Source organism: Lissotriton vulgaris, chromosome 1_1, assembly GCF_964263255.1.
Source record: "Lissotriton vulgaris chromosome 1_1, aLisVul1.2, whole genome shotgun sequence".
NCBI lineage: Eukaryota > Metazoa > Chordata > Amphibia > Caudata > Salamandridae > Lissotriton > Lissotriton vulgaris.
In genome coordinates, this window is record NC_141685.1 from 1,229,013,405 (window position 1) to 1,229,038,028 (window position 24,624).

A 24,624-nucleotide genomic window follows, 5' to 3' on the forward strand; every position below is an offset into this window, starting at 1 on the left:
TTAAGGCAAGAAGAGGTCCTGCTCCTGATAGCAGGAGAGGTTGGGGTCATGCTGCAAAGGTGGCAAGGCCTTTGAACCTCCCTTGCCCTAGATGTATCTCCCTGACCTGGGAGAGATATGAACACCTCTGCACATGAAAGGCTTTGTTTCTGGCCCTACGGTGCAAAGGCTCCCACCGAGGGGCCCAGAAACTTGTCTTATGGTGACAGACTGATGTTTCACCAGTCAGGAACCCACCAGTGGTTGGTTTGGTTCAAGGGTCCCCTCTAGAAGGGTCTCTTGAATGCATGAAATAATACATCTGATACTGAAATCAGTGAAGGTTTATTATTCTGAGATGATCGATACAAAACATTACAGGATTCAGTAAAGCCATTATAGTGCTAGGAAACATGGAATAACCAGTTTAACCCTTTGACCGCGGACAGAATTTCGCAGATCGGACGGCTCCCGGCCGTCCGACGCACACACCCACCCCGCTCATCTGATGCATTCAAGGGGTTAGAGACCATATACTCAGGATGGTTTTCCTGGCAATTAATAATATGTAAGAATGGTCTTAGATATTACAGGGCCCTGTTTGCTCATGCAGATAGGTCCTCACATGAAGTATTGGCTACCCTGACTTAAGCTTGACTTACCTAGTCCTCATGCAGTGCAGGGCAGGCATGGCACACAGGGATGTGTGTCATATTGACTCTCCACTTTTAGCTGTACTACAATACACAGGCTGCAATGGCAGTGGTGCTTGTGTGGGAGACTTTTCCCTTGCTGCCATGCCCTTGGTTCCATAGGTACCCTTTACAATAAACTTACAGGTAGGCCAAATTTGTGCAAATTGTGGAAACAATGGTACAGGTTAGGGAAAGAACACGGGCCCAGGAAACCTGATTGTCAGGGACCCAGGGCACACTCAGTCAAAGTGCACCAGAAACCTGAGAAAAAGTGTGTGTGGGGAGGTACTGCAACAGAAAACCACTATCCTACAGGGTTCATTTCCAAAGTGAGTGCAGGAACAAAAGAGAACCAATATATTGAGGCCAAAGAAGTTGATCTAGAAGAAGATGAATATGATTGTGGGTAAATTGTGATGCAAGTTGGGAGAAATTGATAACAAGTGTCACATTACCAAGATTTTAGTTGAATGGGAGAAAAGAAGTGCTTTGTTTGATTCTGGTGTGAAAATAGCACTGATGACGGGAAACATTTTGTGAGAAGTATCTATCAGCAATGATAAAGCTGTTTAAGACTGACATTAAACCTTATGCTTATGTTGGGTAACCAATCAAGTTGTAAGTTATGTTGTGAGTATGATCGAGTATGGATAAGGTTTATGACTGACAAGATATATGTTTCTCCAAAAGGTGATAGCATACTGAGTTGGTTCACGAAAAGGATCTTGGAGTGTGTACAGCATTATATCATAGATGTAGATTTGGTTGAAGAAGGAGCAGTTAAGGATGGTTTATTGGTGGCCAAGGATGGATTTGGAAGCAGAAAGTTTAGGTAGGGAATGTGTACAACATATGACAAGTTATAAAGTTTTGAAACCCAGAGTCCAAACCATGGTGGTGAGGAAGATGCCAGAATTCCCTTGGGAAGAAATTGCCTTCCTTGGAACTATTTATTCCAAGGAAGGTTCTATGTATGTTGTGGTATTGATGGATCTATTTTTGAGGTGTCCGGAGGTGGCTTTTACACAAGAAGCTGAAACCAGATATATTGTTACATTGCTGAAGGGTTTTGCTCACAGATAATGGTGTACAATTGGGTTCAAATAAATGGAAGAGTTTTTATAAGGAGTGTGAGATTAAGCAGAAGAAGCATGCTTCATAGCACCCAGAGAACATGGCTTTGTGGAGTGCTTTAATAGCATGCTTAATACCTTGGCTGCTATGGCTTTTCCCCTCCTGTGCTGGGAGGCTTTGAATCCCCATTGTTCATGACGAGCTCAGCTCGTCATAAGCACAGCTCCAGTGTTCCTCATGGCGAGCTGACCTCGTTATGAGCAGCGAAGGGGTTAAGGAAACCATCAGAATAGTTGAGGTCAATGTTGTGGAGAGGAAGGAAGAGGTGCGCAGTAAGGTTGATGTTTATCATTTAACTCCACATTCTGTCACCAGTAAGTCTCCTTTTAAATTATTCAGAATGAGGAAACCTATCTGTGTAATGATTCCAACCAGGTGAATGAGAAGTGTAAAGAGAAGAGTGGATATGCTGGTTGGAAAGAGAGTGGTAAGAGTAGGAAAAAACAAGAAGCGGCTAAGTTGGACGAGCAGAAGAAATTGTCTGATTTTAGGAAGAGGGTGAAAGTCACAAAAGTACTGGTGGGTGACTGGATACGAATTAGAATGCCAGGTGGAGGGGTTACATTTTCAGATCCCATTTGTGTAATGAAACTGTTTAAAAATGCTGATAAGACTACACATAACAGAGTTCAAAATCTAAATAAAGAGGTGGTGGGGAAGCATGGAGATCGAGGAGTGGGGTAGAAAATTCCAAACCATGTGAGAGTTTGAATGAATGGATGTTTGCAAACAGAAAAAGGGAGAAGGATAGTTTGGGCATCAGAAGGAGTGAAAGGAAGGCTAAGGCTCCTAGGTTTTGGAGGATTAAGAAAGGAACTTTAAATGGGACAATGTAGCTTTTGCACTTGTGATCACATGAAGTAATTTCTAATTTTGTATATAGATATCTTTGTTAAGTTAGTAGTTATTTTTTATTATCGGCTGTACAGCATTGTTTAGGATGTCTTTATTTCTTTCATATTTTGCATGTATTGTGAGAGGGAGGTGTGTGGTAACTCATGTAAGTTCAGGGATGGAGTAGAATGTGACAGCCCCACATTCAATTAGAAGTTCATGTTATGGGGATTCTTGATGGAACATTGTGAATTGTAAATGTTCCTATGACTGGAGAAGGTGGCTTGGGATGATCCTAAATCTTAATGAACTCATTAGATCTTCTGCCTGTCTCCGTGATCATTATCGGATGGCTTGGCACCTCTACAGCGGCATGGCCACAGCAAAAAAAAAATGCAAGTCTATGGCAAAACACACTGGCTGGCTGCAGAAAAAGGCTGCCAGTCACATAGTCAAACAACAACAACCAGCAAGGATGCATGGCCACAACAAAGAAGACGCACATGTCTATGGGAAAGGGAAACTGTTGACTACACAAAATGGCCACATGGTCACAACAACAACCAGCAAAGAGGCATTGCCAGAACAAAGAAGACATGTAGGTCTATGGCAAAAGCACAATGGCCTGCGACACAAAATGGCTGCCAGCCACTGCTCACAACAACCAACAAAGAGACATGGGCCTTGACAAAGAAGGCAAGTAGGCCTATGACAAAACACTCGGTCTGGCTACAGAAAATGACCACCAGCCACATGGTCAAAAAACAAGCAGGAGGCTTGGAAAGCAGAGAACACATATAGGACTATAGAGACTGACTATACAAAAAAATTGCACCTGCCCACATGGCATGGGGAACAAATACAAATGGTGGCCTATGGCAAACACACTCACACACTGGCCAGGCACAGGAGGCATGATTGATTGATTGATTGACTTAAGCACTTACAATGTGCACAAATGCCAAGGGGCATCTAGGTGCTAGAGCATAAAATCCAGTAAGGTTGGCGATGAAACTGAAGATGACAATGTTAGTTAGCGAAGAGCCAGGTTTTTAGTGATTTCCTGAAGGATAACAGTGTTGGGCCTTTCTTTATGCTGACTGGGATTGAGTTCCATGTTTTAACCATCCCTAACAAGAAGCTTCTTCCACCCAATGCGCTTTCTTAAACGAGTTCATTTGTTGGAGTTTGCTACACGCAGATCTTAGGTTTCTGGAAGGCACGCATCAGATTAGATGGTTCTTTAGGTAATGAGGACCAGCACCATGTAATGCCTAAATGCTAGGCATTGGGATTTAAATTTGATCCTCTTGTCCATTGGGTGCCAGTGCAAGGTTCTAAAAGGGGAGACTGGCTAAAACCTCTGGATATCCATTCGCAATATAGCTGCCGCATTTTGGAAATGCTGTAGCTTTTGTAGATACTGCGTTTGGATAACAATGTACAAGGCATTTCCATAGTCCTATATGGACAAGGCTAGTGCTGTCACAAGTGTTTTTAGGGTGTCAGGCGGAATGAAGGGGCGAGCTTTCCTAGTTATCTTAAAGATGAAAAAGATAATTGAAGAGGGTACTACTCTGGTTTTTGAAGGTAAGATGGTTATCAAAGATGAACCCTAATTTTTTCACCTTCTGCACTGGAACTGGAAGGTCTCCCAAACTGGAATCCCACAATCTGGGTGACAAAAAAGAGCTGTCTGTACCCAACAGGAGAACCTCCGCCTTTCCACCATTCAATTTAAGGCAGTTGGAACTGATCCACTGGTTGACCTGGATCATGCAGCATTTCAAACGATCTCCTGTCTCTTCAACGCTACTGGAAACTAACATTACTAGCTGGTTGTCATCAACGTATGAAACCACTGAGAAACCGAACTGCCTGATGATGTTAGCCAGAGGGGAGATGTAGAGATTGAACAGTGTAGAGCTTAGGGATGAGCCTTGAGGTACACCACACAGGAGTGTGATTGTTCAGAGGAGACAGCTCTGGACTCTACGTATTGAACCCTATCAGAGAGAAAAGATGTCAGCACCTTAGGGGCGGTGCCTCTGATTCCTACTTCGGATAGCCCGTTGGCTAGTATTACATGGTTTACTGTGTCAAAAGCTGCCAACAGATCTAGGAGAATCAAGACAGCCCTCCCACCAGTGTCCACAATTGCTGTTAGTTCTTCAGCAGCAAGGACCAGAGCTGTCTCAGTGCTATGCCCCTCCCGGAAACCGTATTGTTATGAATCAAGAAGTTCTCTGGAGGAGATAAACGCCATGAGATGTGAGCTTAGTATTTTTTCCAGCACCTTTGCTGGGAGGGGTAGGCTGGAGATAGGTCTATAGCTGCTAGGAGCAGCTGAATCAAGATCTGGTTTTTTCAAGAGTGGGAGAATTTAGGCTAATTTTCAAGCATCAGGGAAAATACCTGGGCAGATGATCTCTTCAAAAACAACCCCTAGTTGTTCACTGTTGATTTCTGGAACAAGGTGCAGTATTTTGGGACGGCAAGGATCTAAGGAAGCACCCCCAATTTGGAGGTCTTTACTACCTCAATAAGCTGTTATGCTGGGGATGGTGAAAGAAAACAAACAGATTAGGTGGAAAAATCCTTTGTGCTAAGGCGGATTCTTGGTACAATAGTTTTTGCCAACAGGCTTATAAGATTTTATTCAGGGCTATTAGATCCACAGTGGTGGGTGATTAGGCTGGAGTAAGGTATAAGAAAGCCTAGCAACAAGCGAAGAAGGATTGGGATGAGAACCGCTGGCAAGTCTTGGTCTCAGCCAGTAAGGAGAGAAACATGATCTATATCTGGAAGCTTGTCAAATGGGGTAGTGGAGAATTATTCAGACACCCACCAATCATGTTGCCGCAGAACAATGGGCCCTACATTATGAGGCTCAGTTCACTGCCACCAATGGCAGTGATGACTTACCCCTATATCAAGTGAAGTTGCCTGCAAGGGATTTTGTTTGAACAAAGAACTTCTATTCAATAATTTTGCAGATTCAATATCAGTGAATTCTGTGAGACTCTGTGTGTTTATCATAGATTTAAGCATTAATGCACAAGAAATTAAATCAAGAAACAACAAAAAACAGAAAAAAAACACAGGAATATCTTTTGAAAAATATATTATCTTTTGTAATCTTCAAAATGTATAGGGTACATTCAACACTACGGTTGATATCAAATGCATACAAATGAAAAAGGTACATATTATTTCCACCTCAGTTTCATGAGTGAAAATCCTCTCCCAATAAAATCATAAAAGTGACCAATCTTTTCACTAAATAACACAGTCACTAAATGTACCTTGATACATAGGGAGTTGGATAGTACAATCGATGTTTCGGTCTTCTATCGTGCGAATCCTTTAGACCATCTTCAGGACAGCACAGTCTGCATTTTAATGAAGACCCCTAGGAGAACACAATGTACATTATTACCTTTATGTCATACCATCCATATGTAAATATAATAATCAAAGATAATCAGTGTAAAATATAATAAACAACTTCTTTTAGGGATTGAGTGCAATTCTATCAATCCTTTATGAAATTGACATCTTAGACCTATTTGTCTGCTAATTAGTGAGATGTGCCGATAATATGGTACTCACTTTCTATTTCAAAAGCCAATCTCTCAACATGTAATCCAAAAAAAAGAGTACTTCTTAATTTGAATACATACAAACTTAGTCCGAAATACTTATTTGTACACAGTTTACCAACAAATTACTATTGTAACATGTAGAGAGCAGTGTAACACATTTTACCATACAGATGAATAAAAATAAATTTCTTACTTCCAGAGACTTCAAAAGTTCAGACCTTGGCAGTGTTTCAGAGACTTCAAAAAAGGAGAGGATTTCCTGAACGTATTCTAAGACCAAATAAATGTATTAATCTACCATATTTGAGTATTGCAGTTGTACAAAATATGCTATCTCTAGGCAGTGTATGATTTACCTGGTATCCTCAATTCTCAACACACAGATATTAGAGTCTTCATGTAATCTCTTTTTGACCTGATGTCACTCTGATATTCATAGAGTTTTGATCTTGAGTCAATCTAGAAAAATGACAACATAATGTAGGTGAGACCTCTCTTTCCCTTTCACACTTTGCACCTATTTATGAGGCATTAATGGCAGAGTATGCCATATGATTAATTAAGTTACGGCAATAATCATGTTGACATTTTCGGACAAGATCTTTTCATATAGTCTGTATACATATATCAGTATTTGCAAATATTTACACTGATTCACCTGCATATTCTACTTTAGTTTCAAAATTGCAGGAATACATTATGGTTTTTTGAGATACAAGCCCAAATTGTCTAGATACAACAATTACTTGAAGAGTGAAGTTGTTATCCTGAACATTGAAAATTACAGCTTCGTTTAAATTCCACGCTACTGGTATAGAGGCTAGTTATTGGTTACATGATTTAGGATGAATCAGTCGCAACTACAGTTCAAAATAAACCTTGTTTTCAGTCTCTTTTCAATACAAAGGAGCCCATGTTAAAAGCGGTCGATTTTGACTAGTTATCTGGCGCTATCATGACGTAGCCACCAATATTAATATATGTAGCAATAATACAGCATTAACATAATGTGGCTTTTGTTACTTTACTATCCCAACTACCACCCTGTGCTTCACCAGTTTAGAGGTCGAATCAGTGCTAAAATCAATTCCAAAATGTAGGGTCCCAGGCCCGACTATATACCAGCAGATCTGTTTGTATATGATAAAGACCATTGGGTATCCTATATAAAGTTACTGCCAATGCCCTAGCTAGCGGTGCTTCCATTCCAGACATATGGTCAGGTGCCGAAATCCTACACATATATGAAAAGGAGGACCGCTCACTACCAGGTAACTATCAGCCAATTAGTCTTATGGATTTCATCCAGAAGATTGTTGCCAGGCTAGTTCTTGGCATAATCCAGGCCTGGATAGACGAGACAGATATCCTTACACCTCTTCAGGCGGGGTTTTGACCACATACAAGCACCTCAGATAAGGTCTTTAGATTTGTGCTCATCTACTGGTGGGTGGTTATCATCCGAGGGAGTGCAATCTATGCGGCTTTTATTGACCTAAAATCCGCATTTGATTTAGTCCCCCATACGAAAATGTGAGTACCTTTGTGGATATGGGGATGTGATCGGAACTGTTGGCTATTTTAATTAAACTGCATGATTCAAACTACACTCAGGTCCGCTGGGGAATGCAGGGAAATTTTACTGAGATGGTTCCAGTTTCCAAGGGAGTTTGTCAGGGGTGTGCTTTAGCCCCAACCCCGTTTTCTTTGTTTATAAACAGGGTTGTTCAGTACTTTAGTACTTTTCTACCCATCCCACAGATGCCCCAGTTTTAGCTGGCATGAAGATACCCCTGCTCATGTTCGCGGACGACACCTTGATAATATCTAAGACGCGTCAGGGCTTGCAGGCTGCTCTGTCATGCTTCGAGGTGTTCTGCCACAACCATGAATATATTTTATGGTGCTACACAAATCCAAAGCCATAACCGGGAGAATGTATATGAATAATGTCCCCTTGAAACAGACTGATGTTGTTACCTATCTGGGTATAACACTAGGTTGGAAACTAAACTGGTTGGCCTAAATCGATATGCTGGCCTTAAAACATGCACAATTAGCTGATGTATTGATAAAAGTGCAGAGGCTTTCCCAGACCAAACCCATTGTCCCCGCCCTTAAGATTTACAACTCTAAAATCAATATCTCAATATTATATGGCGCTGAACTTTGGGGCTTTAAGGATTTAACATCGCTGGTATTAGCCCAAAACAAATTTGTTAGAGCACTAATAGGCTATCCACAATCCACCCCACTTGCACCCCTTTATCTTGATTTGGGTTGCTACAGCATAGAGGATTTGGCACCCTTCAGACTAGGGTTGGGCGGAATTTGCGTAATTGCGGTATGCAAATCTCTGCGAAACGGTAAAGAATCTCCGCAAACACGCAGAAATACGCGGAATTGCTTGTCCGCAATGCTTTTTTACTGTTCGCAATCTCTGTTTGCATGCTCAGGGGGAAATATCTCGCGAACACACATTTGAGAGCGCAAACAAGCAAAAAATATCCTGAAGTCGCGGAATACAGAATTTTGGGCAATTTCGCATTCCGTGTAGAACGCAAAATTGTCCAAATTCCGCTAGCGGAACGGAATTTACCGCCCAGGCCTACTTCAGACCTAAAGCATTCTGGAGAAGGCCCTGGACCACAACTAAGCTTACTCTGTATGCTAAAGCTCTCCTTGAAGTTTGGGAGTTGAGCGGTTTTTACAAGATCTCCTGGTTTAATAACATTAAAACCACCCTGGCAAATATGGGGAGGAGTACCCTGTAGGAGGACCCAGCTGCTAACCTATTTCCATCTGAAAAAAACTTTAAGGCAGTGTTATGGAATGTGGTCAAAACTAAGTGGTTCTGTTCTATTATGAGGCCCACACTGACTAGAGAATTCTTGGAGGTTAAGCATAAGACCAAGTTTAAAACCTATTGGGACCTCATACCCAGGCCAACAGACAGGAAACTGTATCACCAGTTCAGGGTGGGATCACTCCCTATAAGAGCTCTAACTAGTAGTTGTCATCTGTCAACGGTTGACAAATGCATTTCATGTCCTGCCCACATTGAGACAGTAGCACACATTTTGTTTGTATGCCCAGCTTATAACCCACCAAGGACCAAATGGCTTCATTCTATTTGTATGAATCCGGGCACAAGATTGGCTCTGCAGGCCTTATGGATCCTAAGGACAAACACCAAAGATTCTATAGTGGTAGCAGTGGCAAAAACGTTGAGCTGGATATGGGTCATCAGTGCCAACAAGAAGAGGGTACACTAATTTTGTTATTTTTATTCTTGAGGGTTGAGACAAGACGGAATGGGCATGTTGATAAAATATCTGTCTAGACCGAGAGAGCTGGTTACCTGATAGACAATCACCTGCTGACCCTTTGCCTAAATCTGGTCCCCATTTTATGGGCTGATAAAAGGAAACAACTGTCCTGTCATAGTTTTTGATTTTTGTTTTTGTGTTTTTAAGTACATCCATTTTTCTATGCGCTTTTTAAATGTGCTTTTATCTTTGGTATTTACAACTTTGTCATTTTATGAAACAATGTTTTTAACTCATATGTAAATATATTTGCGGTTTTTACATAAGCCTGGATGACTGTAGAACGCATATTATATCCAATGCCTTTTTAACTTTTGATGTACTCTGTCTGTTATGATTTTGAAAATCGAAATAAAGACTTTATTGATATATTGATCAGGTGGAAAGGGAGATGTGACTGCTGGAGGGTTCCCAAATACAGTTTTGTCACAGTTCCTAAAGGATTTATACACTTCCTCCACTTTGTCCTTAAACAACTGAGCCAATAAATTACAACATTCAGCACTGTTTTCCATCATAGGGGCTCTGGTAGTTTAGGTAGGCTTTTAACTGTTGAAAAAAGCTCCTTACTAGAATTCTTTGCCTGCCAAATGTTTTTTTGCTGTGAGGTATTTGCTTTTTACTTCCATTGTCAATTTCTTATAATTGGCCAATTATTGTATGTAATGTGTTTATTCTGTAGGGTCATATTTCGCTCTCCACTTCCTCTCCCTCCTTCTACAAATTTGTTTCTGGGTTCTTAGTTTTTCGGAGAACCAGGGTTCTGAGGGTTTTTCCACTTGGTGGAAAAAGTCTTAACCAGGGGTAGGGGGTCGACTGCAGTTTTAATCCAGGTGGACAGCCTGGAGAAAAGCGCATTAATTCAGCAATGTCAAAAATAAAAATTAACTGGGCTAAAATATTCGACCACAACACACATCCCCCAAAGGAATCAAATATATGGCCCCACCTATACACTGCCTACAGAAATAAAACATGAAATACCCCAAAAAGAACACATATACAGGCACATGCATCAATATTGCTTTTTGCGATTCTAAGGAATCACCATTAAGGAATTGCAAAATGCAATGCATTAAGAAATCGCTAAATAAATTGCGATTTCTTAATATTCCTTAATTGCGACTCGCAAATTGCGAGTCGCAATTAAGGAATACCTCCTCATTCATTCCTATGGGCCTAGAAGCCCATAGGAATGAATGGGAAGACATTCTCAATTTGCGATTAGCAATTAGCGAATCGCAAATTGAGAATGCAATTTCAAGGGCGCAGGGGTGCCCAAATGACACCCTATTGCACCCCTGAAATCAATCTGTGCACATACGTTGTGCACACACATGCCCTTAGGGCATGTGTGTGCACAACATGAAACTTTGAAAAATGCACAAAAGTGCATTTTTCAAAGTTTTCGCAAATTACCATGAGGTTCAACCTCATGGTAATTTGCTCCCCCTAACTGCGAATTCGCATTTTTTTAAGTTTCATGCATTGCATTTAAGGAATCGCAAAATGTGATTCCTTAAATGCAATCACATTTTGAGAATTCGCAAATATTTGCAAATTCTCAAATTGCGATGGCCTTCACCCTTCATGCATTCCAAAAGCAGATTTTGCGATCACAAACGGCCAATTTTTGCGATTCGCATAGTTTGCGATCGCAAAATCCTTTGATGCATGTACCTGAAAGTCCTTTAACCAAATGGTATTTATGCAGTAGACAAGGAGAGCAATCCTTCAAGTTCTAAATCCAAATGAAAAGTGACCAGGAGATGGGCAAAGCACTTGGAGGAGCCTGCTTGACAGGAACAGGAAGTTGTAGTCTCTGGGGTACTTGGTTACTGTTGGATTTTTTTTTTTTTTAAAAAGCACAAAAAATCCAACTCCAACCCAACTCCAACGAAAAATTCCATTTGAAAAGCCTCTCAGCTGCTTCTCAAGCACAAAGGAAGCTCGAGGGGTGCTTTTGTGATCGCCCCACATTGGTGCCATCACTGCTGGATGCCCTGCAAGTAAGCGCAAAGTATCGCATGAACTCGCAAGCTGCCCGAAAGAAAACACTCAGTTTTGCGCCCAGGAAGGTGGAACTCAGGAACTCTGTGCTCCTTCGAGGAACGCAGAGTGCCGAAATTACACAAACTCTAGGAGAGGAGTTTATTGCCCGAGCATATCAAATAGGTGACCTCATCTTTCCTTTCAAGGATAGGGTAGGGACCACTCAATTTGTCCTGGATGCCCCTAGAGGGCACATGCGCTAACACCAATACTTTCTGCCCTGGTCATACCAGAGTTTTTTAAAGCTATTGGCTGGCCTTAAAGTTTTTGCTTTCTTTGTTAATGCACTCTGCCATCCTGGAATGTAAGCCTAGTACATAGTCCACAATGGCCTAAGAGAAGTTAAAAGGAGGAAAATCTACTATATTCTGTGGTACTTCTCTGTCAGCAAAAAGCAAGGACATCCCATCTTCTTAGCTTTTCTGGGAGTACCATGATCCTCCTTTTAATAATCTTGTTGGATCACTTAACCAGGCCATTAGCTTGTGGGTGATATGGGGGCAGTGAACTTGTGAATCATTCCACATTCAGTCCATATGAGGTTCAGGTAGCCAGGCTTGAACTTTTTACCGCTGTCTGACTCCACCTCCTTAGGAAAATCCATCCTGGTAAAGATAACAATGAGCCCCCTAGCCACTGCAGGAGTAGTTGTAGTCGTAAGAGGAATTGACTCGGGATATCTGGTAGCATGAGCCACTACTACTATCAAAGATCTGTTTTCTGATGCCATTGGAGGGTCAAAGGAATTGACAATCTCAGTCCCTACCCTTTCAAAGGGTACTCCAACCACTTGAAGTAGCATTAAGGGGACCTTTGAATGGCTACCTGCTTTACCTCTGGCTTGGCAGGTAGAAGAACACTCCTTCACCTTATGGGACACGTTTGGCCAGTAGAAGTGGCTGACCAGGCTGTTCCAAATTTTGCTCTGGCCAAGATGCCCAGCTAATGGGAATGCTATGTACCAATGTGAGGAGAAACTCTTTGAACAACTGAGGCACTACACTCTCCTGATGGTACAAGGTGTGGGGTCTCTTGCCTCAGTGAGCAGAAGCCCTTCCTCTCAACAGGTCTTGTGGGAAATACTGACATCTCCCTGTTCCTGAGCAGCAACATGCTGTCTTGGGCTTCCAAGAATAGGACAGGTCCTCTGCCCTTGGTGCAGCTCTTCACTAGAGGGACCCCATGGATCTCTGCAGTGTAAGGCCCAAGTTTCTGGGGCTCACTTCCCTCAGGGGCTTACAGGTCTTTTCCCTGGGGAGAGAGGATCTAAGCTTGTGGCTGTTTAGAAGCTGATTTCTTAGTCTTCTAGTCTTCTTACCTTGCCTCTTGGAGGGATGGTCCATCATTTTACACTACAACACCTCCATTTCTCCCCAGGCCTTGCTCTGTGCTCAGGTTTTTACATACACCCACTCATGAATACCAAGCATGGCTACTTGGGACCTAAGCTAGACCTCAGCCCAACCTGAGCACTCCTGATCATTCCCATGAAGACATTCAACCGGGATTGCAGAAGAGATCACTACCTGTTTCAGGCTAGTAGCCCCTCCCCATTCTAAGGACACCATCGCCATGGGACGTATCTTAGTGACATTATCAGTGCTAGTGACTGGATAAGGCTGTCCACTCAGGTGCTGTCCTGGAGTACTAGTTTCTCTGTCACCATGGTGACGAAGGCACCCTTTATCTCTCAGGGCTTCTACCCTAATCCCATTAATCAAGGGCTGCTGTTTTTATTTTTCCATATTAATAGGCCAAAGAGCTATGGTAGCAAGGTCCTCCTCATCCTCAGAGACCAGTGTAGCTTCTGTGTACACTCGGAATTTGCCCAGGGCACAGTAGGGATACCACCTGGAGACTTTCATTTCCAATGCTCCCTGGAGCAGTATTAGGTGGATTCTTTTTAGGACATGCAGAGTCTCCAGTTCAGTGTCCCATTTTTAAACAGTTGTTAACCACACATTTATGGGATCCCAATTCTTACCTTGGTACCCAGTTTTTGGTTGTGAAGAGCTTTGTGGCCCACCCTTCTTAGGAATTTTGCTGGGGGCATTTAGAGGACTTGTTCCTTTTATCCTTGGGATGCTCGCTCTCTTTCCTCTGGGGAGTCTTAGTAACCCCTTTCTTTTGGTCAGCCCCGTCAGTGGTAGTTTTTGGATAACCTAGTTTTGACTTAGTGGTCTGCCTTCTTTCCTAATTTTTGGGAAAAAGTTGGACCTAGGTCTACCAATATTAGTGTAACTTTTCATTAAGATAGGTACTCAGCAGATGTTCTTTTATAGTCAAATTATACAGCCCATCACAGTTGTGCACCTGTCTTCCTTCTAAACAACCACCTAGTGTCTTTACTGAAGAACCTACTAAATCAACCCAGGACTGACTAAAAGTTTTCTGAGTCCCCCTGAACTTAATCCTGTATTCTTCAACGGTGAGTTCAAACCCCTCATTCAGGCTACCCTTCATATGGTCATAGGACTCAGCATCTGTTCCTGTCAGTGTCAGGACTCGATCCCTGCACTGACCACAGAATATTTCACAAAGGAGAGAGGCCCAATGCTTCTGGCTGATCTTCCTCAAACTACAGGCTCTCTCGAATGTTGTGAACCATTTTGTGATGTCATCACCATCTGTATATTTTTGGACAATACCTTTGGGGATTTTAGGATTAAAGGTGTCCTATCTGTCCCTAGGTATTATGTTGCTGCCACCAATTAAGTGTTCTTTCCCTTCCTTTGGCCCGTATCCTGTTCTCCAGGGCTATTCTGTGGGGCAATCTCTTTGGAAAGATCTTCTCCTCTGTGTATCTTCTGTGTACCATCACTCTTCTTGCAGCTGTTTTTCCGATGCAGCACCACTGTGTGAGAAGATTTGTCATGCGCCGCTGCCAAAACCGACGCAGTGCCTGTCACTGCTGCAAGAACTGATGCATTGAGGGATCGCGGCTAAAGAAAACGACGCAGCACTGCTTGATGCTGCCTCATCCATCGCGGACACATCCCGGATTTCCACACATCGTGCCTGTGCAGCATGTTTTCCTCGGGCATCACATGCAGATCACAACTGTCTCAGAATTGACGCATCACTTCCCCCTACAGACAGGATTTGACGCATCACTTCTCCTGCATGCAGCCGAACTGTTGCATCGCCTCCCCATGGTCTCAGAAACTGGTGCACCTCTTTGTTTCTTGACACTTTTCATCTCTGCAGCTGTTTTGCCTTGTGAATTTTGTCACAGCTACAGGTACTTTTAGAGAAATCACACATCCATTGTTTTCTAAGGGCCAAGTTGTTTGAAACCTTTTTAAAGTTATATTCTTATTACAAATATGTTGGATTTTTGTCATTTTGGTCTTGTTGAGTTTAAATAAAGATACTTTATTTTTCTAAATTGGTGTAGTGTCTATTTGAGGTGTTATCACTGTATTAAAGTGTGTTTTGAGTACAAATACTTTACACATTGCATTTGGGATAAGTCTGTCTGCTCGTGCCAAGCTACCCAGGGGGTGGGCAGGGGTTATCTAAAGTGTTTATCCCCTAACCTGACTAGAATCAAGGGTCCCTATTTGGACAAAGGTACCTACCTCTGCCAACTGGAGAACCCCATTTCTAACTGTAGTGCTGAGCATTTGTTGTACTCACAAAGGCAAAAACGAGACACACTCTCAAAAAATAAATCTGAGACCAAATTTGAAAAATAACACTTCTTTTTATATATGTTTTAAAACCAAGAACTTTGTTCAAAGATAGGTGCTGTTTTTTATATCAATGTTCATAGGTATTAATAACTTAAAAACGGTACGTTTTTATGCACAATGCGATCCTATGGGAGGAACGGTCAAGGATGCGTAAAGGTAGGTACAGTTGGTTTCAGGTGTTCTCCTTTAGAGTTCAGACTTGCTTTGGGCCTGGGTACAAAATACTACCAGCAGCTCTTAGTGACCAGCCCAGGTTCTGCCAGGATCAGGGTGCTGGTAAGGCTGGTAGCTGGTATGGTATGGTGAATGGGCCACCCAAAAACAGCTACACAGGGAGACTTGCGGACAAGTTCTAGGGCTCCCAAATTGGGGCATAGGTTGCAAAGGATCTTGGAGCATGGGGGCACCACTGGTTCATCAGAACCTGGGTCAGGCGCCTCAAGTGCAGGCCGGTTAGGTCACCAGGGCTGGATGTGTAAAGATGCACCTCGCAGTCAAGGACAAACATCTGGCAGTGGAAAAATCAAAGCAGCTGGGCCGCTCTCGAAGCCATCAGTGATGCTGATGCCACTTGATGGCTGCTTGGTCCTGGTGTAGTGAGAATCCAGACTGTACTCTCACTGTTGGTGTTTGGTGCAGGACATCTGGTACCCCAGTGGTTGGTGTTGCATGGCTCCGGTTGGTTCTGGTGTCTTCACATTTAGTGGGCAGACAGATCTGAACTTCCAAAGCATAAGTACCTGCTCCTTGTTATTTGCAACATCGGTCAGGCCAGAGAGCTACAAGGGGGTGGAACGGGCTCTGGTTGTGTGTACCAGGGGACTGCAGGGGAGTAGCTTCTTTACTCCAAGGCAGACTGTCAGTGGTATTTGAATTGCTGACAGGCTACCCAAGGCTTTGTTATCTCTCTTTAGCTCTCAGGACGAGTCACTCTGTTGTGATTGTTGAGAGAGGGCTAAGGAAGGCAGGGATTCACGGAAAGTCCACATTTCTGCTGCAGTTCTCACCAGGAAGTAACTCTTCTTTGTTCTTCTTCTGTTGATCCTTTGAATCTAAGTTCTTGGATTTAGGGGTGCCACCTAAATACTCAATTTAAGGGCAATGATGGGGAGTGACAGGTAGTAGCCAATGGAATACCTTACACTGGGGTGCTTACATCCTTTGTAGGACCACTTCCTGTGGGAAGTCGGCAGAACCTTGACCCTAGAATGCTCATTCAATCCAAAACAACAATGAAGAACCTGAAGAGTAAGGTCCACATCAGCTGGTCAACCCTAGGGGATGCTGGCTGAATGGGGCACACCTCCTATTCTTACTAATTTTCCCATCTGTCTTGTTGCCAAAAGTGGGGTCACGAAGGGGGTGGGCACCTCCACTATCTGAAGAGGCCTGGGTTAGCATAACAAAGACAGCAGAGCCTTTGAAGCTTACTGTACTGGAATGCCCATCTGCTTTGAGGTGTGAACTGCCTCCACCCATAGAAAGCTTTGATCCTGGCTTCCGAGAGTGAAGGCTTCACCTCAGGAGGTCAAAAACCTATCTATAGTGGCTGGCTGGTCAAGACGTGTCAGTCAACACACTAGAAGTCGGTAGTCATTCAGGGGGAACGTTTAAGGTGTCATCTGGGTGTATTTCTTATTAAATCCAGCACTGGCATCAATGTGAGTTTATTAATACGAGGTATTTGGTACCAAACACCTTGGGTTACAGTGAGGCATTCATGTAGGATGAAAATTAGTAATGACGAGTGCGCAGCCCATGTACTTATTGTGGCTGCCCTGTGCATTTGTACTATCTAAGGATGAATTTAAATATCCCCTGGGCATATCCATTCTCCCAGAAATGCCCACATATAGATGGAAGTAGTGCACCATGGTTTAGGCTGTAAGGGCTGCCTTAAGGATGACTTACGTATATCACATGTAGCGCTGGAAGGTATGGTACAGAGGGATGTGTGCCATGTCGACTCTTCGGTTCTCTCTGCAATAAGACTCGCAGGATGAAATGGTAGTTTCCAGGAGCTTAGTGGGAGTCCCTAAGGGTGGCACAATTAGTTCTGCAACCCTTAGAGACCTTAGTTCCAAGGCCCTAGGTACCAGGGTTACCACTTACTGTGGACTTACAGGGATTCTAAAGAAGTGCCAATTGTGGAACAATTGTAGAGTTTAGGGAAATAACATTGGTATTTAGGGACCTGGTTAGCAGAAACCCAGTACACTCTCAGTCTAAGTTGTACCAGATACCAGGCAAATCGTGGTTGATAATCATGTCAAAAGGGGCACTTTCCTACACTTCCTAATAAAACTGAGTTTTTTAAACCAGGAATTAAAATGCTTCCACCAGACAACTAAAAGGTTTTCAAGAATACACTAAATAATATACAAGATCAATAATCCAATTTGCAAACTTATAGAATGTAGCTGTCCCCTCAGCAGGCAAAACAGGGGAAATATAGTTGAACCGGTGCCATGGTCTGTCAGACCTGGCATCCTTGGTGTGGATTTCCCTCTCACCTTCTGCCTTCAGATCTCCTTAATTTTGCTGGCCTTAGGACTCTGAGTACTCTACGACTTCTAACCAGTGCTAAAGTGCTTGTGCTCTTTCCTTAAAACATGGTAGATTGACTTATACCCAATTGGCATATTTAATTTAATTTCCTTTGAAGTCGCTAGCAAAATAGTACCACCTGTGCTCAGGGCTTCTAAACTAGATGATAATTGTCGGCCGGCAGCAATGATTGTGCCACCCATATAAGTAGAAGTTTCAATATGTATCAGCTAGTGTGTGTGTAGTTTTAAAATGCCATTTTCCCCTTGCATAGTAACCATTACCAAGCTCAAATATCTCTGTTTTATTACATATTAGTCTCCTCTAGGGTTGACCCTGAAGAGTTCAGAGGGCAGGGTTCAATGTATTTAAAAGGTAGGTCATGTACTTTAAGGTATTACATGTTCTGGAAGTAAACAAATCTTACATGACTTTTTCACTTCTGGAAGGCCCATCTCTCCCATGGGATAATTATGGAGTTACCTTATTATATTTTATAAGTGCAATTTCTAAATGAGAACAAGTACCCAGTTTATGTTTGGTGTCTCTGGAACCATAATGATAGTCCTAACTTATGATGGAATATTATTTTAAATTACAATTCTGAAAATGCCAATTTTAGTTGCAATATTCTTGGTTTAGCCATTTGAGACACAGCCTGTCTCTGGGTCACATAACTGAATGAAAACTGACAGCTGGGTTTGTGTATTCCTTCTAGACAACCAGACATAATGGGGAGCTTAGATGTGACTGAATGGGCCATCACTGGCAGGGTGAAAGAGAGGAGCTTGGCCCAGCACTGCTTACATATGAAGAGGATGTGTAATTAGTCTGGATCCAAGGCCAAGAAGACAGGGCACCTATGAACTTCAAAGGCATGCCTCTAGAAGCTTTTTTTCACACTCCAAAGGAACAACTCGGTAGAAATACTGGACGTCAGACACAAATTCTTCAGTATACTTCTGGACCTGTGGATACTTTGCCAGTAAGAAGAAAGAAGGATTGGTGTGCTGCTGAAAGGACTGTCACTCTGCTGGACTGCTGCTCTGAAGGACTGCTGCCCTGGTTTGTTGATCTGCTGCCTGCTGCCCTCTTGCCTAGGTGAGAAGGACTGGACCTGCATCTCTTGAGCCTGGAACCCAGAGTGACTCCAAGGGCTAGTTGGAAGGCCTCCTGATCTGAAGCCTCAGGGATACAACAAGTTTCCAACAACCTTGCATACGCACCTGCCATCTGTGAGTCAACCCTGACAAGTGGTCTCACCCCAGTCATGGTATGTGGGAGTGGGTCGAGGGTGCTATGACAGCTTCTGTGGATTCAGTGTAACCGATGTATCTCCTATGCTACCCAGCAGAAACCTGACAGATCACCATTGCTGAATGAATTGGACCCTTCACAAAGACCCATATCAGATTGCAGCCAGCCCATCAGAACCACAGCGGCGTGACACATTCTTAGCACAGGCTCTCGCATCCCTCAATGACAGACTTTGCATTGCATCTTCGCAGCTCCTCGGAACTGATGCATCGCCCCATCTGTGCGTTGCAAGCACCGTCGTTGGGATCCCCAAAGACAATGCAGCCACTCACATTGCAGCTTTGACACTTCTATAAACCAGGATTTAAGGTAATTTGTTAATATAGCCATCCTGTGCTCCACTGTGGTCGGCCTGAACTTTTTACTTTGTGCCTGCCTACCAGATATCCACAGTTCACGATGTTTAGGTCTCGCTTAGGCAGCGCTTGTGCTGTCTCTTTGAGGCATGCTGTATCTAAGATATGGGCTTTTCATTGATTCCTCTTGCTGTCCTTTTGAAATGCTGGCTTTTCACCGGTAAAAACACTTAGTAGTCTCTACTTTAGACATTTTGTATCCTCTCATTAAGACTGGTTCTCCTAAATGAGCTCTTACTGTTCAGGATAATTATACTTAGAGAGAACTCTTTTTAGTTGGCCTACCTCTTTGCTCTTTAACTGTTCTGTTTACTTGTGCAATTAAACTTTGTTCACTTCATTTGCTTGCTGTCCCTTTATGCCTTCCCCTCCCCCCTCCCAACACTGCTTCAGTTGCTACATGTCCCTTTATCCCCTGTGCCCCACTTTACCCCTTTCATAACACTGTTTGCATGCCCACACCACCCCTGGAGGCCACTGCTGTTTTGCTAGTTTTTTGTTTGGTAACTTTAGGCCTCACTTGAATTGCAGTGCCACCACTGAATATTCCCTTGCTGTCTACCTCCACCCCACCCCTCTAAATGCCAGTGAATGCTGAAATAAAGCCTGATTCTTATGTGATATTACATTAGTTAGTTTATGTAGCGCACCTAGCTGTGGGCTTCGGTGAAATGAAAGAACTAACTGATTATCACAGGATATTGAGTAGACCCCAGACTCGAACACTGGCCCCTGCTCCCCAGTCAGCAGCTCTTACTGCTGTGCCATATCGTTCCCATTGTCACGTTGCAGAGTTCAGTACAATACGTGGCCAAAAGACGTCCCAAGGCACACCTGGTGATAGCCTGTGGTAGTGCAGCCCCACAACACTGCTTTTTCTTCTTCCTCATCAGAACACCCAGTTTCTTTTGCCTTTTATGATTACTCATCTTGAGTTCTTTGCCGACCATTATTTGTGTTCTAGTTACCATTTTGCTTCTTGCACTGCAAAATTAGGTGTTGGCAATGTTCCACTCAGAAAATGCAATACATCCTCCGGGGAGCAGGCACATAATGCTTTAATAAAGCAAATATTTATGATTTTAATTGGTGTCCGTTCTTGCTTTGGCATTTATTTGTACTTTTGTTTAGAACTTGACCCTTTAATATTTAAAGAACATTTCCAGCCTAAAGGTTTAAGTAAATGTGTGATGAGTAAATGGAGAAATTAGAAAACAGTAAAACAAATCTTCGAAATTAGCACCCAAAAGTAAGCTCAAGATTTGTTTTACTGTTTTTTAATTCTGCTCTAAAATCTGCTTTTTAAAAATTGTCTTATCTTAAAGATTAACTGCTGCTAAAATGCTATTTTTGCTGTGGACTTGCAGCTGGTGGGGAATCAGTGCTCTCCTATCCCTTCTCTGATTCTCCTCTGTGCTTAACAGACATTTTTACTCCCCACATTGGCAATTAAAAGGGCCCCATTTTTGTCAGCGGTCCAGTTGGCCATCTGACCTAATTTTCCCCTACTTAATGGCCACCGCAGCGCGGATGCACAGCGCCCAAAGCAAAGCCCTTCTGCGCCCGTCTGCATCCGGATTGCGCACAGCGCTAGCCACGCTGCCCACCCTAGACCCCATGCTAGAATTACTTGGTCCAGGAAGCAAATTGCGATCTGAACACTGGGAGTTTCCCAAATCTTACCTGCTTTGACTTTTGTTTGGTGAGTCACAACCAGGAGCCATATTGCAGGACATGCTACCTTGCCTCAGGGGGGTTAGAGGGAAAATACAGTGTTGGGATGCTGCCGTCTAAAGCCGTGGCAGCCTGCCCCAAGATTTTCAAATCTAATATTAGGGCATGTTTAGTTAATTGCAGGTCTCTCCCTAAATAAGCGAACGATATCTGGCTCACTCTTGAGTCTGACTTGTGGGACCTTATGTTACTGCCTGAAACCTGGTTAAGATAGACTTCTTACCAAAATATATTGCTAGCCAAACCAGAAGGTTTTAATATCTCCACGGTTAACGGAGCTGATAACTGGTTTGGGGGAGGGCTTGCAATTATTTTGAAGTATAATTGGGAGATTTCCTGCAGGAGAATTGAGAACTTAGGGTTGATTGAGACAGTCTCCTTTTCTGTTAGAACATCCCCTGGGTTCTCTATTGTGGGAATTTTGGTCTATAGACCTCCATACTCAGTGTCTAACCACCTTCTGGAGCTTTTCAACATTATCGCTGATCTTGCTCTAAGACATGCCAACTTCACGGTCCTTGGTGACTTTAATGTCCACATGGATAATAGCCACTGCTCCTTGGCTTTACAGCTGGCCGACATGCTCGGGGGTTGAATCTCACCCAAATGATTTCTGCTCCATCACATTTTGGTGGTCATATGCTGGATCTAATTTTTTGAAATGATCAAACTTTGAAAGTAGAAGCCCCCATACCTCTCACCTGGTCAGATCATTGGTTAGTTCCTTTTAGTCTGTCCAGTTTTCACAGAAATAAAAATTACAATCCTCAATATGAAGAAAGTAGAAATTGGAGAAAGGTCTCCCTTGAGTCCATCGGTCCCATTCTTCACTATACTCCCCTGACAGGTGATCCCAGCAATGATTGAAAAAACAAAGAAGAGTTACCTGGTCCACAAGAATGTTTGTGTGTTGTGTCGCGCAAAAAGGACCGTTAGACCAACATGTCACCACTATGATAACACTGGGTTGGAAAAATTCCCATCAGCCCACCTTTATGATGGAGTATCGTCATGTGGGATACATATCATAAATCCAGATCTTTCCCAGCACACCTGGTGGTGATGCAGAGATGGATTTTGAAAATACTCTTCCAGACCACAGTATTTCAAGAGTAGTACTGATGGGGTGCAGTGCTAGTGTAAAGAAAGTGAAGTGTAGATAAAATTGGCTACTGAGACAAAAAATATGTTTATTAGGTATTATCCCAGGGTCAAGGTTTAAAAGCAACGCCTGATAGTCTAGAAAAATGATTATATGACGGCGCAGTGCATTGAGGTCGACATGTTTCAGCTTATATGGACAGTGAGTCCGAGCTTTCTTCAGGACCAGATGATATTAGCGACTGGAAATTCGTGAAGAATAATAAGTACATTGAAAACATGGATTACTCCTACCAGAAACTTTGAGCCCAAATGTTCTCTGGTGATTATCCAACTATTCGTTTTTCTCCTAAAGAAAAGGAAAGTACACAATGGAAAACAATATAAGAAGTGCATGATGGCATTTCGGAAATTAGAACACAACACAACTGAACAAACAAGGCGAAAAGAAAAAGTTTCCACGCCCATCAGAAGCTATATAAGTCTCCTGTTAATGACCATTCCAAATTTAGAAACTATAATCTGTAGAATGTCACTCACCCAGCATTCTGTGGGAGATCACCTCACCTCACCCGGCACCCACTCGGGGAGAAGGAGGCCCCGCTCTGTTAGAATGGAAAAGTATAAAGCACCTCAAAAAAATTTTAAATGTACAAAGTGTGTATAATCAACCAATCCCAAACATATACTAACAAACACCAGTTGATTTAAGGAAAGAGACTCTACCCCAATAAACACATGGTGGTGACCATGTATGGAGAGGAATTTGTAGTTGTTTTAACATATATTAAACTTTCAATCAGAAGATGATTTTTAGTCAAAAAGATTTTTTGCAGAATGTAGCTTAGCAAAAAAACAGTCCATAGATCTAACTGTGGAACATGTTAATTAAAAGCAGAGGGACTCTGTATAAAGTTTAGTGAGCTCATGTAGACTAACTTGTACAAACCAGCCACGTTCAAGGTTTCTTATTAAAGTTAAAAGGGGGGAGAGAGAAAGACTTAATTCAAAGATCCCATGGTATAAGGTCCTAATTGTTTTAGGAACCTTACCTGTCCGTCGGTACCTCTTCGGCCAGCGTCCAAGCAGGAGTGGAGGTAACTAGGGGTGTGCTCGCCTAGCTATTTATATCCAATCTAATTGGATGATTGGGTACAGCTCGCCAAGTGCGCTGATACGGCGTTCAATTAGGAAGAGGAATTCTATCCTACTGAGCACGCGTGCACCGGTATTGTAGTGTAGTGCCGGCGAGCAATAAGAACTGCGCATGCGCGGGACCAGAGAGGCTACACCGGCCGTGTAACTCAGACTACGCATGCACGGAGAAACTACAGCTGTCGCGCATGCGTGGTAGCAATAGGAGCGGGACTGTGGTTTATGTTTAGATTAGTCCCGAACAAGACCTGATCTATATGCCTCCGAAATTGAGATAAAGTTGAGTCGGAAGTTTACAGGTCAGGTTTACAAGAGAAATAAGAGAAACGAGGGGAACAAGTCCACCACCCTCGAATTTTGTCTATACCCAAGATATTCAAAGATATGAAGACAAGCTCATGTATTCTATATGGATATTTAGTGCAACAGAAATGTGGGCCCTGACTCCACTATGGACATAATGGGCAGTATGTATAGCTGTATACAGTATCAGCATGATGTTATCTCAGTGTTGAAACATATATGATGATGTTCTATATTTTATGCTGATAATTCAGATGTGTCATCTAGATGTACATAGGCAAAGGTTTTTTAAAGGCACCTGGGAAAAGTTTTGTAGATGCATAGTAACCTTTAACTAGTAAAGAAACAGTGTCGAAGTGGTCATAAGAAAGCCCATGGTATATCGTCATTGAGCCCTTTAGAGTCACTTTTAAGCTGGAAAACCCATTTCTGTTCTTTCGTGAATAGAAATTTTGACACATCACTTATGTGAGGGGGAATATAAGGATGTTCTAGAACAACCCATTTCATTTCATCTGCTGTGTGTTTACAGGTTAGAAAATGGCTCGTAAGTTTCGTGGCCTGTTTGTGGCACCTAATGGTGCCCTTGTGTTCCCCAATTCTCAATTTGATTTTGCGAGTGGTGTATCCGATATATCTGAGAGAACAGGGACAAGTGATCATGTATATAACATTTTCTGTGTTGCAGTTTGTATGTTTTTTAAGGACCCAGGTTCACCCCGTCCCTAGATCAATCGAGTTGGTTTTACTAGTCTGAGGGCAAGCACTGCATTACCCACATGGATGGT

The 24,624-nt window shown here is 42.8% G+C and overlaps 1 pseudogene; it reads left to right on the top strand.

Annotated features, from left to right (window-relative positions):
- The window catches only part of LOC147748916 (uncharacterized), a 62,719-nt pseudogene that overhangs the window by 15,118 nt on the left and 22,977 nt on the right, over positions 1-24,624 (top strand).